We start from the raw sequence: 14,209 nt of genomic DNA on the forward strand, positions 1-14,209 counted from the left end.
TTAATTGGTTTGACTCAGAACGGGTTTTGACAAAAATACGAAACAGGTTGTTTGCAAAAAAGACTCAAAAATCAACAACCTAAATACAACATGTTTTTTGGAGATATCGTTTTTAGTTTAATTCTTTTTAATCTGTATTTATTGGTTAACCATGGAATGAGATAATAATATTTATACCAAATTATAGTTTCACCGCATTTTTTTTAACTCGGATCTACTTTTTTCTGCAGCTTTTTTACTGGTTTTACTGCAGTGTGATCATTTTTTGTCCTCCACAGCTGTCTGCATCCCGGTAACAGATTTTCACAAATAAATGATTATGAATTTATGATCATATGATAATTACTTTATTCATTACGTGACGCCTATTTAACATTACTATTCTACTAATGCAATCATAATCGAAATTTAATACATAAACACTATTTCTCAACAGCTTCTTGTAGCTCCAATGCAAACTCTAGCCCCCAGACCACTTCATCCATGGCTGGCCTGTCACACCCTTGCTCTTTCAAGCACCTAACTGCCACATCTCCAAACTGCCTTAAACGCTCGGGTGCGATCGCACCCTTTACTTTTGGATCAATTATTTCCTCCAGGCTTTCATTCGCATAACAAGACTTCCCCCACTCTGCCAAACTCACTTGTTCTTTGGGAAGCCCGATATTCATAACAGGGCGTGCACACAACACTTCCAACAGAACAACTCCAAATGAGTACACGTCAGACTTCTCCGTAAGTTGCTGGGTTCGGTAATATTCTGGATCCACATACCCGACGCTACCCTTCACTACTGTGCTAACATGGTTTTGCGCTTGGTCTCTAGGGCCTAGCTTTGACAGACCAAAATCAGACACCTTGGCAACCCAATTTTCATCCAGTAAGATATTTGTGGACTTGACATCCCGATGAATTATTGCACGTTTTGCACCCGTGTGAAGATAGTGTAACCCTTTGGCTGCACCTATGCAAATATGGAGGCGCCTTTTCCATGGCAAAGGTGGCTTGTTTGTCTTGTAGAGATGTTCTCGTAGAGTTCCGTGAGACATGTAATCATAGACTAATATCATCTCTCTCTCATCATCACAGTATCCAATCAGGGACACTAATTGGACATGGCGTAGTTTAGACAGCATCCCAATTTCCGTATGGAATTCTATAAAACCTTGATTGGATGACTCATTGAGCCGTTTGATTGCAACAGCGACGTTATCGATCTGCCCTTTGTACACCTTACCGAATCCTCCAATGCCTATGATGAAATCGTCATTAAATTCACCCGTTGCTGCTCTCACTTCTTTAAGTGAAAAACGGCGGCAACGATCTGTTGGCAGTGTGGAATGTGAAGACTTCGGTTCACCATATGCTGGGCCGTATGATGACTTGACTCGCTTTCGTTGGTGGAAAACTATGAGAACTAAGATAGACAACAACACTAACGCGCCTCCAATGCCTCCAATTATAATGGCATAAGGAGGTTTATTGTTTCTTTTTCCGGTTGTAACTGTTGGTGGGGTTGTTGGACTAACATTTGGGTTTGGGCTAGCAAGACTACCAACCATGCTCAACTTGAAGACTTCCAAACCGTTCAAATAAGCGTCAAGATATAGTTGCGAATAGGGATTAGGATGCAACGCTACCCACAAATCTTGTTTGCCTCTGTTACCGTCAGGGTCATTGACAAACAAAATGTAATCCTTGAATGCAGGATACCCACTACCTCGTGTTAAGGAGAGTAGATCAATTTCATCATCAGCAGTTTGATTATTAATGAAGATTTTGAAAATCACCTGACTACTTTTATTATATTGTGGTATAATGTTGCAGAGATGGAACCTGAGGCTGTAAAAAAACTCAGAGTCAACAGGAAGTCTCCAAGTCAGATTATAGTGATTAGACAGCTTGCCCATACTCCTTTGGGTTCGATAAACTAGCTCAGGTGCGGTATAATTTGGTGTCTCCGTGGTATACATAATCTGCTTCGTTTTATTATATTCAGGTATCAACCCAATTGCTGCTCCAAATAGGTAGCTATTATCTTGATCCCATGAGTGCTGTATCTTCATTACCAGATAATGTTCGCCCACCCATGTTTAACCTGTAAAGATTTTCAAGCGCCAGCTTGCTATTAATATCAGGTGCTGTAGTAGTCCCAACAGATTTCAGGTTCTTAGAGTTAAAGTAGAGATCTTCCGGCATTGAAACAATTTCAATTCCGTTGATGAAGGCATATGAGTTGGGTTCGGGTGTAAAGGTAACATTTAGGATTTGTGCATCTGTTACATAGATGATGAATTCTTTGACAAAGTTTGGAACCTGGGGTCCGTTGATTTTGTTAGGATTAAACGCACACACGAAACCGAACACACACACGAAAGAAATAAACGAACACGAGGATTTAACGTGGTTCGGTCTAAACTGACCTACGTCCACGGGTGGCAACTAGGTATATCTTTATTGAGTGACCAAATATTACAAGTACATAATGTTGTTTATATAGAGACTGAACTAGGGTTAGTAAATTATTATGCAAGAAATCTAAACCGGGCCGGGCTTGGGCCCGACCGCCCACACCCGTCTCCTCTTTTGACTTCATATAATAAACCGGGCCAACAAGGCCTACGAACCCAACAATCTCCCACTCGGAGGCCTTGAGTACTCTCGTCTGCACTCCTGATTGTACTTCTGTAATCTGAACATTAAACTTCTTCTAGTTGCCACCGCCTTCTCATCAATTAACCTGAAGGCCCGTTGAAGCTCCCCGGAGCTCCAACACGTCAGTCACGGCTAAAACTGCCCCTGACCCGTTCTCTGTCCCTACCGGCTCCCACTGAAACAAACTACCGGATCCCGAGATACTCTGAGAACAAACACTCTCCATATTCAGCAAGTAATTCACTGGAGAGACTTTTACAGCTGGAATACTGGTTTTCTTAATCCACTGTCGACCTGGAACTGTAACTGAAACACGACCTGTGCTCCCACTGTCACGATGTCCCCCAACTGATTTAACCTTCCTAGCTCGTTCATCCTGAATCTTCACTTTGGCTCTGGGTTGGGTTTGTTACTTGCAAAACGAACCTTCTTCTGCCCACGAGATTCTGTGAACCGGATTTTGTCTTTCACCAAAACTGGATCCACTCCTTTCGATGACATGCCGACCATATACAATGAACCAATTTTCTTTCCACGAGCAACAACGAGATTCCCTTTGACTACTTTCCACTGCCCATTCCCGAACTTAACATCGTGCCCTTGGTCATCCAACTGCCCAACTGAAATCAAACGTTTCTTCAAACTTGGAATAACCCTCACGTCTTTCAAAGTCCAAGAAGTACCGGCTGAAGTTATCAAATCAACGTCTCCCATACCCGTAACCTCTAAAATATCATCATTCGCTAGTCGAACCTTTCCAAAATCCCCAATTTTAAGATTCTTCATCGTTTCACTACAGTGAGTGGCATGAAACGATGCACCAGAATCCATCACCCAAGCATCAACGCTACTCTCAACACTACAAACCAAAGCCTCATCACTACTGACCCGTCATCTGTGTCGTCTTCTGTAACGTTCACCTCTTTCTTACCATTCGGACACTGATTCCTGAAGTGTCCTTTCTCTTTACAACCCCAACATTCAATATCCTTACGAGTCTTAGACTGACTCCTCTTCCTGCTCCCACTGCCTCGCTGTTTTCCCTACCTCTACCTTCTGTGACTAGCATATTGCCTGATGATTCACCTGAACTTCTGCGTCTTGAATCTTCTCCCAGAATCAGATCTCAAATCCCATCGAAAGTAATATTTGTAGACGAACTACAAACTGGAGTCACTGTTTGCGACCAACTGTCGGGCAAAGAGGATAATAACACGTGGCCTTGAACTTCATCATCAAACTTAATGTCAACTGACACTAAGCGGGACAAGATCGAATTAAGATTATTGATATGAGTTGTAACTGACCCACCCTCTTTCATTCTTGTTGTCACTAGCTCTCGGATAAGATAGACTTTATTCGCTGCCGAAGGCTTCTCATACATGTTGGATAGCGCCTCCATCATACCACGTGCTGTGGTTTCTTTCATGATGTTAAACGCCACATCTTCCGACAACGACAAAGTAATACAAGCCCTAGCTTTCTTGTCTAACTTCTTCCAATCTGCTTCTGACAACTTTTCTGGTTTTTCATCCTCAAGCACTACATCCAAGTCTTTCTGACAAAATAGTGCCTCAATCTGCATCTTCCACCAACCGAACTTCTGTCCGTCAAACTTATGTATCGAAACCTTTCCGTCTTCTGCCATAACAATGACTAAAACGAAAAACTGGATAAAAAAAACAGAGACAGACACAGCAACACGAGCCTGAACTTAACGATTGTTCTACTGAACTCTGTTAAACAATCAACCTATTTAACCCGCAGCGGAATAACGAACTGTAAATCAGAAACCGAAACTTTAAACTGAAACGATAAACCTGACAAACGCGGTTGGCACTGGTTCTAAGTTTCTTTAAATTTCTTCTGACTTGAAACTGTTCTTCAACGAAAATAGGATCTTGATTCGCTGTTATTGACTCGTACTTTGCAAAGTAGGATCTCGACTCGCAAAACTTCTGCCTTCTTTTATTGGTGTGAACACAAGCAAAGTAATCAAATATATTACTTTCTGCCTTGACAATGAAACACAGCAACCAAAAAAAATACCTACTGTTTCCTTTTGTCTTTTTCTGTTGTAAAAACCAATATATGAAGCCAATTGCAAAGGTGGGTGGCGGCTATGTTATCTGCCTATGTATAATCTCACGTAGCACCAAATTCCCAAACACCTTATTTTTACGAAACCCAAAAAAAAAAACTAGAGCTGACCTTTTCAACCTTCCGGTCGATCGCTGGATACGTCGGCTAGCTGCCAACACCGAAAACCTAGATCGACAACCTGAATCTGACCTGTGGCAACTGGTGGCAGCGAAACCCTAGCAGCAGTTAGCGGTAACGCGGTGGAACCCTAGGCCCGATCACCGGTGCGGCGGCGACACGCGGAACTGGTTCACCGTGTTCTTCGTGTGATCCGAACCTAAGCTCTAGATACCACTTGTTAGGATTAAACGCACACACGAAACCGAACACACACACGAAAGCAATAAACGAACACGAGGATTTAACGTGGTTCGGTCTAAACTGACCTACGTCCACGGGTGGCAACTAGGTATATCTTTATTGAGTGACCAAATATTACAAGTACATAATGTTGTTTATATAGAGACTGAACTAGGGTTAGTAAATTATTATGCAAGAAATCTAAACCGGGCCGGGCTTGGGCCCGACCGCCCACACCCGTCTCCTCTTTTGACTTCATATAATAAACCGGGCCAACAAGGCCTACGAACCCAACAGATTTCTACATTGGATGGGGTCTTTGCCAGATAGGAGGCGGTTAGGAAAGGGCTAAAGTTGGTTAACAGAGAGAAACCATTGGATGATACCGAGAAGAAGGATTGTTCAGGCTTGAGGTTGGAATATGTGGCAGGGTAGAAATAGAGGCGAAGGAATTTGGGGCCTTCGGAGACCGGAATTGTGTAAGTGAACGAAGAAGTGTTAAAAATTCTAGCAGAAGAATATGGGAGTTTTCCAGATACCAAAGCATCTGGTTGGAAAGGTGCCGAAGAAAACGAAGAGGTGATGATATTGGAAGGCACGTATTTGAGATTCTCATCACTCTCCCATCTTGGGTCCAAAGTCGTGGTGGTGGTTGTGGGTGAACCGCAGGCGAGGAAGATGCGATCAGTGGCGATGTATGGTTGTGCATTGGTGGTGAAGGCGAAGAGTAGGAACACAGACAAGAAGGGTAACATGAAGGTTAACATGATGGTTGAAGAGTGGTGTGATTGCTTGAATAATATTTGATTATTGGTCTTTTTATAAATCATGTAGCAGCAGTGGAAGACTTGTCTGGTTGCTTAAAGCAAAGCGTAGACCTGAAAGTCTTCTCCAAAGTAACGTATACTTTGTGCGTATTAGCGGTACCACATTTAATTAGTGGTACCTAGTTATTTGTTACCCATTAAACTTTCGAGATTCAAATAGATTCAAATATTGTAAAGTTAGATATTTTAGTAAAATTCAAAACTAATAAAGAAGAAAACGAAGTCTAGGACCCTAGTCCGTTTCTACAATATTATTAAACGGAGATGTTTACATCACTTTCAGTTACAATATATCGTAGTGAAAAATCCACTTGAACGAGTCAATAACAGAACAGGATAACATATTGTATGGCAATGGAATGAACTGACCCCGCCAAAATGACATTATTATTTTTGGAACAGCTCAAGTTACATAATTTCTTTGTCACCTGCGTAATTTAAAACCAAACCACATTGAAAACAAAAACTTATCTAATACATTGATGTCACTAGATCAAAGACCCCTTTAGTCCAAAATGGCAATGTTTTTATAACCGGATCGTAACCGGACAGGTAAGTGATTCACCGGTCAACCGGTTGAACAGGTCCGACCGGCCTAGCAATTTTCGTCTAAAAATGATGGTTAGGGTTGAAAAAAAAAATTTTCAAAAAAAAATATTTTTTATAGTAAAACCGGTTCAACTAGTCCGGTTTTTCGATCGGACCGGTTTAACCAGTTCGGACCGGCCGGTTCCCTAATAACCGAGCGAACTACCATAACCGGAGCGGTCAATAGAGCGAATCCCGGTCAGACCGGTCCGGTTTCAACAACATTGCAAAATGGCATTATCTAGACTAGAGGTCTATGTTGCACGAGAACTGGTACGAGAACGAGAAACGAGCACGTGTACGGGAACGGGAAACGGCAAAACTCAAATAGTCAAGAAACGGGTACGGCAATAAATACATATAAAAAATTATAATGTCATTTAATCATATAAATAAATATATAATTTTTATTTATATACATTAGAAACTCTATAAAATAATACACTTGTGTTTTGGATAAAAATCTGCTAAGGATAATGTATCCAAATTTGTAGTGTGAGGTCTATTGCTAAAATGGTAACAACGAATATATGATTGAAATGGAGTGAACACCGAGATTTGTTGCAAGGAAAAACCCTTTGATCTTGTTCAGATCAAAAGAAAAAAACCCGGGTGATGACAACTCGTCGATCACCAATTTATTAATATCAAAAAAGGGTTACAATGGTTGTGGAGATTAGACAGATGTTACAATAGTAGCTAACGTGTATAGAGAGAATAGTCAGTTCTGCTCTAAGAGTGTGTGAGTACAAGTGATATATCTAATCGATCATATCTCGATGTTTATAAAGAAAATAAATAAAATAATAAGTCCTGTCTATCCGCCACTATTCCACTAGTCTTCCAACGTTCATTAACCACGTGCTGGTAGCTTCCAGTAGTGAGATTTAAGGTGGACCAAGTCACATAGCCGTTACTTCTGCTGAACAATAACCTACACACATGAAACAATTGTTACTTATATTAACCTCTGAGGATCCTTGATCTTCGACATGGTTCTGGAGCTCTTCGAGAAAATAATTGATCCAAACATATCTTCAAGGATAATATATCCTCAGCAGAGAAAATATCAGTCCTAATAACTTGGGACCACCAAAATTTATTAATTAAAAGAGTTATTAATTAATCGATAAATTAATAATTATTAATTTATATATTAATTAATATTTTATTAATTTATAGTAGAATACAATGCAATGGATGTCGAAGATGTTCTGACTCACCCAGAAGAAAATGTAGTTACACAGTTGTTGGCTGATGAAGAAATTATTGAAAGCGTTATTGGAATTAATAAAGACGATATCAATGAAGAAGATGATGAAAGTTCTACAATGGAGCCCCCTTCGCGAAACGAAGCTATTAAAGCGGCAATCACATTGAACAATTTCTTGTTGAGCTATGAGAAAACAACACCGGAAGTTCTTACCATGCTAATTGTCACACCCCGACTTACGGCATAGGCGTGTGACCAACAGTTGGTACCGGTTTTGTAAATATATCAGAGTTCAACGGAAGTCTTTAAAAAGTATATTTTGAAATATTAATTTATTTATAAACTTTTATTTATAATAAAATAATATATATATATATATATATATATATATATATATATATATATATTTAAACATTAGCTTATTTGTACACCTTAATGTAACATTTTTATTTATTAGAAAACTTCTCGGATAATAAATATCCAAGTGGTTGATTTATAAACCTTGTTTCGAGTTTATAAAACTTGTTTAAATATTCTTTTCAATATTTTATTCAATTAAAACTATGAGTCATCTCTACCTTGCGAACATCTACTTCATGAATGGCTCCAATTCTTGATACTGTATTTCCTGAAATGTTAGAAAATACGTCAGCGATAAGCTGGTGAATACGCTGATGCTAAAAATATTTTCTTTTACTTTATTACCCCTCGAGACTACGCCTGCCTCGGCCCATCGTGGCTTAGGAATAACACAGTTAAAACAACACATTTATAAATTCGAGTCTCTACACTATGTCACCTCAACAACACCGCAGCGTCCGACTTAGTTAAGTACCCGTATGTATACACATGGTCGTGCTTCCTGCGGGAAAGCGTCCTACGACCATGCGTGGTGCGATGTGCCCACCGCGTACTACCACATATGTAAGGATCCAGACACATATATACTACAGTCGGATGGCTAGGCTTATACCCTTATTTATAACGGTTTTAGGAACATGTAGTTCCTTGTAAATAATTTCATATAACACGTTTGACTCATTTTAAAATAAGTTTGTAAAAGTTTGGGGGCGTATTCACCTTTTGATTTGGATCGGCTTCAAACACCGTCCGAGGGTCTTTCCCGTTACTACCTCGCACCTATAGTACGAGTATAGCCTTTCTTGGATCAGCTTCAATACATGTCTGAGGGTCTTTCCCGTTACTACCTCGCACCTATAGTACGAGTATAGCCTTTCTTGGATCAGCTTCAATACATGTCTGAGGGTCTTTCCCGTTACTACCTCGCACCTATAGTACGAGTATAGTCTTTTCTTTTGGATCAGCTTCAATACACTGTCCGAGGGTATTTTCCTCTTCTTTGTTATCTCGCACCAATAGTACGAGTATAACTTTTTGTTAGTCGGATATACAATCCGGCTTAAGACCTCTAGTCTCTTTTGTAAAATCTTTACCTCGATTTTAATTTCTTTGTGAACCTTTAGTTCAAAACATCTTTTCTTTATTTTTTTAAACCTTTAGTTTAAAATATTATTTCTTTTCTTTCTTTTTCAAGTTAAAACTCTTTATTTTTAACTTGTTTCTTTCACAAGATAAACCTCTAGTTTAACTTGTTTTCTTTTTCTTAAACTTTACGTTTCCTTTTTTTTTATTAAGAAACGTATATTTTTTTTTACTTATTATTTAAGAATAATAAACTTAAATAATATTTTCGACCATAACTATCTTCTACTTTTCTTTTCCTTTTCTTTTTATAACATGTTTGAACCTATAGTTCAAATCATATATCTCTTATTCTTATATTCGGACCTTTAGTCCATCATATTTTCGTTGCTAAATCTACGTTTAACAACGTATATCATTTAGTTTAATATTAATAATTATAAACAATATATAATATTTTTATCTTTATTTATTAATAAAGATTCTTTTATTATTTCTTTATTTTTTTTCTTTTTATTATTATTTTAAATAATAATCATTCTTTATTTATAATAAATATTTTATACTTTTATCTTTATCTTTATACTTTCTTTGTTTTATTTTCTTTTTGTTTGTTTTCGAGGTATTGACTAAGGTCTAAGCCTTTATTATTTTATTAATATTTCATTTGGGCATCATGCCTACCTTGTTCGACTTATTATTTTCTAAACTCACGGGCACCACTTCGACGTTGGCACGTATATTGAGAATCTTGTTCAACACCTCCTTGGCACGCAATCGAGACGCGTCGGTCTTCAAGTCTCGTCGGTACGCACTTCGGGGCGGGTCTTCGGTTCGTTTCAGGTCGGCACGTACTTCGAGGCGGAACGTCGGGTCTTACCGGGTCGGCACGTACTTCGAGGCGGAACGTCGGGTCGTCTCGGATGGAACGCCGGGTTGTCTCGGGTCGGCACGTACTTCGAGGTGGAACGTCGGGTCGTACCGGGTTGGCACGTACTTCGAGATATTGTCGCCGGTACTTTGGGGTATCGTCGGTTTATGGCACGGATTACAAGGTATAATGTCGGAGTTTTATGGTTACGGAAAACGATGTGGTCGGTACATTTATCGAGGTGATTTTAGAGAGATGTTAGAGAGAGAAAGAGTGTGTGAAATGGGCGTGAGAAATGAAAGGGTGGAGATTGGTATTTATAGACAGGACCCATCGCGATACGCGATGGTCCGTTAATCATGCCATCGCGTATCGTGATGTAGGCATGATGAGTCACGGGTAGGTTTGCCACGTGACGGACGCGGTGCCACGTGATACCACGTGGTGACACGTGGCAGGACACGTCATGCCTTTACGCCACGTGGTGACACGTGGCATGAGCATGATGCCACCATGTGACACGTGGCAGGACACGTGTCACGTTGTCGGTCCATGTCATGGCGTATCGCGATGACGTTGGGTTTTGGTCCGTCGCGTATCGTTGTCTTCCCATTTCTTGCGTTTTGAAAATATACCCATCGCGATACGCGATGGGCTTGTTTCTGTGACGTCGCGTATCGCGACCAGACAAGAAACCAAAATTTATATTTTAAGTCCTTGTACTATTGAAACTTGGTATTTTTATCTCGTTATTTTCATGATGTTACACTAATGAAAATTAGAGACGAGATTCGAGGGGAAATTGATTTCAATAAAAAACAAAAGTCAATTGAGTCATTTTTCAAGAAACCTTCATAAATCATTCATGTAATATGCTATATATAAGGAATTATTAATTTATATTTTATATGGGGTCTAAAGAAATTATCAAAAATGTATTATCTTATAATTTTAGCGAATTATTAACTTAGCACCCTATCCCCGAGTCGGGACCGGCAAAAAATATTATCTTAAAGAGTTTATTAAATAATCGAGTATTAATTTATCGAGTTTCTACTGTATAATGTCATTTAAACATTTTATGTATAAAATTACAAGTTGAGGACCAAATGTAAGCTAGTCTAAATAGTGAGGGTTAAATGTTAAAATGCATAACCTAATTTAATACTATTTATGTAAATGTTAACAAAGTTTAGGGACTATATGCTAGCAATTAAAAGATCAAGGGGTTTATTGTTTAAACCTAAACTTATATTCTAGCCGCCCTTCTTCTTCATCTTCTTCTTCTTCATCCATATTCCGGCGCCGGAATTCTTTGCTGGAATAGTGTATGGGGTGCCTATGCAGTCAATCTCGGTGGTATATCGGTGGTATCTCGGTTATCGGCCCTCATGTGAAATATCGGTCAGAATATCAGTACCGATAATATCGGCGATATTGACCGATATTTCACCGATATTTCCCATATCAGTGTTTTAAGTCTTAATTTTCAGCTTCTAGTGTTTAATTGTTGGTGTTTCGAGTCTTAATCAGTTCCTACATGCTACAATTGTTAGTGTTTTGCAAGTTGCAAAAAGGATAATTTTTTAATAATAGGAAAATATACTGAATTGTTAGTGTTAAAGTGCTATATATATAAATTCCGCATGATATTAAAATTACCGATATCCCACCGATACCTCACCGAGATAATCGATATCTCAAATATCGGTCCTCGACCGATATCCAATATTTTTCGGCATTAACTGCTTAGTGTGGTGCCGGAATTCATCGGATACGGTCTGGAAACACCCTTTAACTTCCGGAAACGTTTAAAAATCGTCCCCAAAGTTCTGGAAACGTTTTGAAACACAGTTTGAATTTTCGAAATGGTCAACGGTCGTCCCCAACTTTACAGAAACGGTCAAGAAACGTTTCCTGCCGTCCCCGACGGCGTTTCCGTCCCCAGCGTGTTTCCGGGACGGGGTACGGCACTTAGGTCATGTTTCCGTGCATCAGAGCTAGAGGTGGCAAAACAAACACAAATGGGTTGTTTTGGGTTAATATAGATAACTTTTAAAACTGGATGGGTCATGATGGATCAAAAGAATTTTCCATTGAGGTCAAGATAGATTGGGAAAATGCTAGTGACTTTTGGTTATTGGTTAGAATGAACTAAAACAAGCTCCATCCAATTTTATTTCAAACAAAACCCACGAAACCGAATAGAAATTGAGAAATCAAAACCGACCGAAATGAAAAAAAGCAAAACTGAAACGGAAAAAAACCCGAAAAAGCGAACCTGGACAGATACAAAACCGAGGTTTTCTTTTTCTTTTTCTTTTTTTTAAATGAACGAGGACGAGGGGAGAAACATTTTAGTTATTTTACATTTTGTGTTTTTGATTTATATTTTGAGTTATTATTTTTTTAATTTTTTACTAACCTCTATTTTAAAAATTCATCATGACCCATACCTATTCTAACCCATCAACCAAATCCAACCCAACTCATTCACATTGCCACCTCTAATTTAGACGGCATAAAACACCAACAAATTTCGAGTATATAACTTTTACTGTGTGAAATGTAAGTCCAGGTAATATGTTATCATATAGGCAGTGTTGCAAAAATCTCGACTATGTGCCGATTAATTGCTAGTCCCCAATTCACTGATTAATTTTGGGTTAATCGGCCAATTAATGGGTCAATGGTCAAATCCGACTAAAATCAACGGTTTTCGGCGAGATTCTAACCAAAATCAGCAGTTTCCAGCGAGATTCCATCAAAAACAGCGGTGTCTAGTAAGATACCGACACATTTCGGACCAAAATGTGTTTATGTATTTATAAAACTGAAAATTACATATAAAAATGTATGTCTGTATATATATAATTGAAAATTATGCATTAAAGTTTGATCCGATTAATTTTAATTAATCCCGATTAATCGCTAGTCCCCACCCTACCGCCCGACTAGTGACTAGCGATTTTTCCAATACTGCATATAGGGACGGCTCAACTATAGAAAGAAATAAACTGAAGTTTAGGCCCGCCATTTTTTTACGGGTCGATTACGTTCTTTTTCAATTATTTCTTTCTGATTTTGTTAGAAATGTGTGTCTTTGTGAATTTTTCTAACCGTATACAAAAAATGTGCTTAATCATATTCTCACGTGTTAAGATCTTAAGCAAAAATATTTCCAATAAATGCACCGAGTTAAAATAAAAATAATAATAATAATAACAAAATAATTTTGAAGTGGCCCTATTAGACAGGACGAGAAACCAATATGGTTTCTCTGTGATAGCTTCCAAACCACATGGCAATACCGCCGTCACCCCATATAGATAGGGTGCATAGCTTCATTCCATGCAAATGTTTGCCACATAAAATTGATTAATTTTTTTACATTTATTGTACTTGAAGAACTAAAAAACAAATATATTTTTTTTATGGTATTTGTGGGTAGATGTTGTCAGTGATGTGGTTTGTGGGTACTTGAGGATAGAATTGAGATGACAATGCAGGATTAGACGGCGCATGGGTAGTACTCATGAGTACCAGAACATTAAATCTCGGGCTAAATGCACTGATAGTTCGTGTAATTTATTGCTTGTCTCCATCACCTACCCGTCGCCGACAATATTACAGCCACCAATATGGTAGTTGATTAGAGAGGAGGGGGGGCAAACAACTTGCCAAATTCCAAAGGCAGAAATTTTTTGGGAATCTTTCTTAGGCCCCATGTTTTATTTTTGAGAAAGCCTAACTGTTTAGCCTATATACACCAATATAATAAGATTGTTTTGCTAGTTGCAGCTGTGAATGTTGCCTGTTGTGTTTCTATTTATCAATTTGTTCTTGATAACTATGTTTACTTAGATGTTGGGATTCATTTTATCACTTCTCATTATCAAAATATCCCGTTACTTGACCTGTTAATAATCCTTTTTGTATTAACAAGATTGTGACCCAAAACTGTCCTTTGATGATAATCTGTAACACGGCCTATAGCCACACCTGAAGCTGAATTAATTCTTTAATTGATCTGCACTGAGACTAAATGATTCGAAAACTGCCCCTTATAACAAAACAAATGTGCAGCCCTTTTACTTAATTAAAGGCTGTCTCGTATCGAAACGAACCAACAAGTTATCCTCTAAAGTTCTGACCCGTAAACTACAACAA

At 38.6% G+C, this 14,209-nt stretch overlaps 1 pseudogene; it reads right to left on the reverse strand.

The window, feature by feature from the left end:
• Positions 1-422: 422 nt before the first annotated feature.
• Positions 423-6,016, reverse strand: LOC143596134 (receptor-like protein kinase FERONIA; annotated as a pseudogene).
• Between the last annotated feature and the right edge of the window lie 8,193 nt (positions 6,017-14,209).

The sequence above is a fragment of the Bidens hawaiensis genome, unplaced genomic scaffold (assembly GCF_021521415.1).
Source record: "Bidens hawaiensis isolate Kalapana, Puna unplaced genomic scaffold, B.hawaiensis_p1.1 tig00001721_1, whole genome shotgun sequence".
Taxonomy (NCBI): Eukaryota; Viridiplantae; Streptophyta; class Magnoliopsida; order Asterales; family Asteraceae; genus Bidens; species Bidens hawaiensis.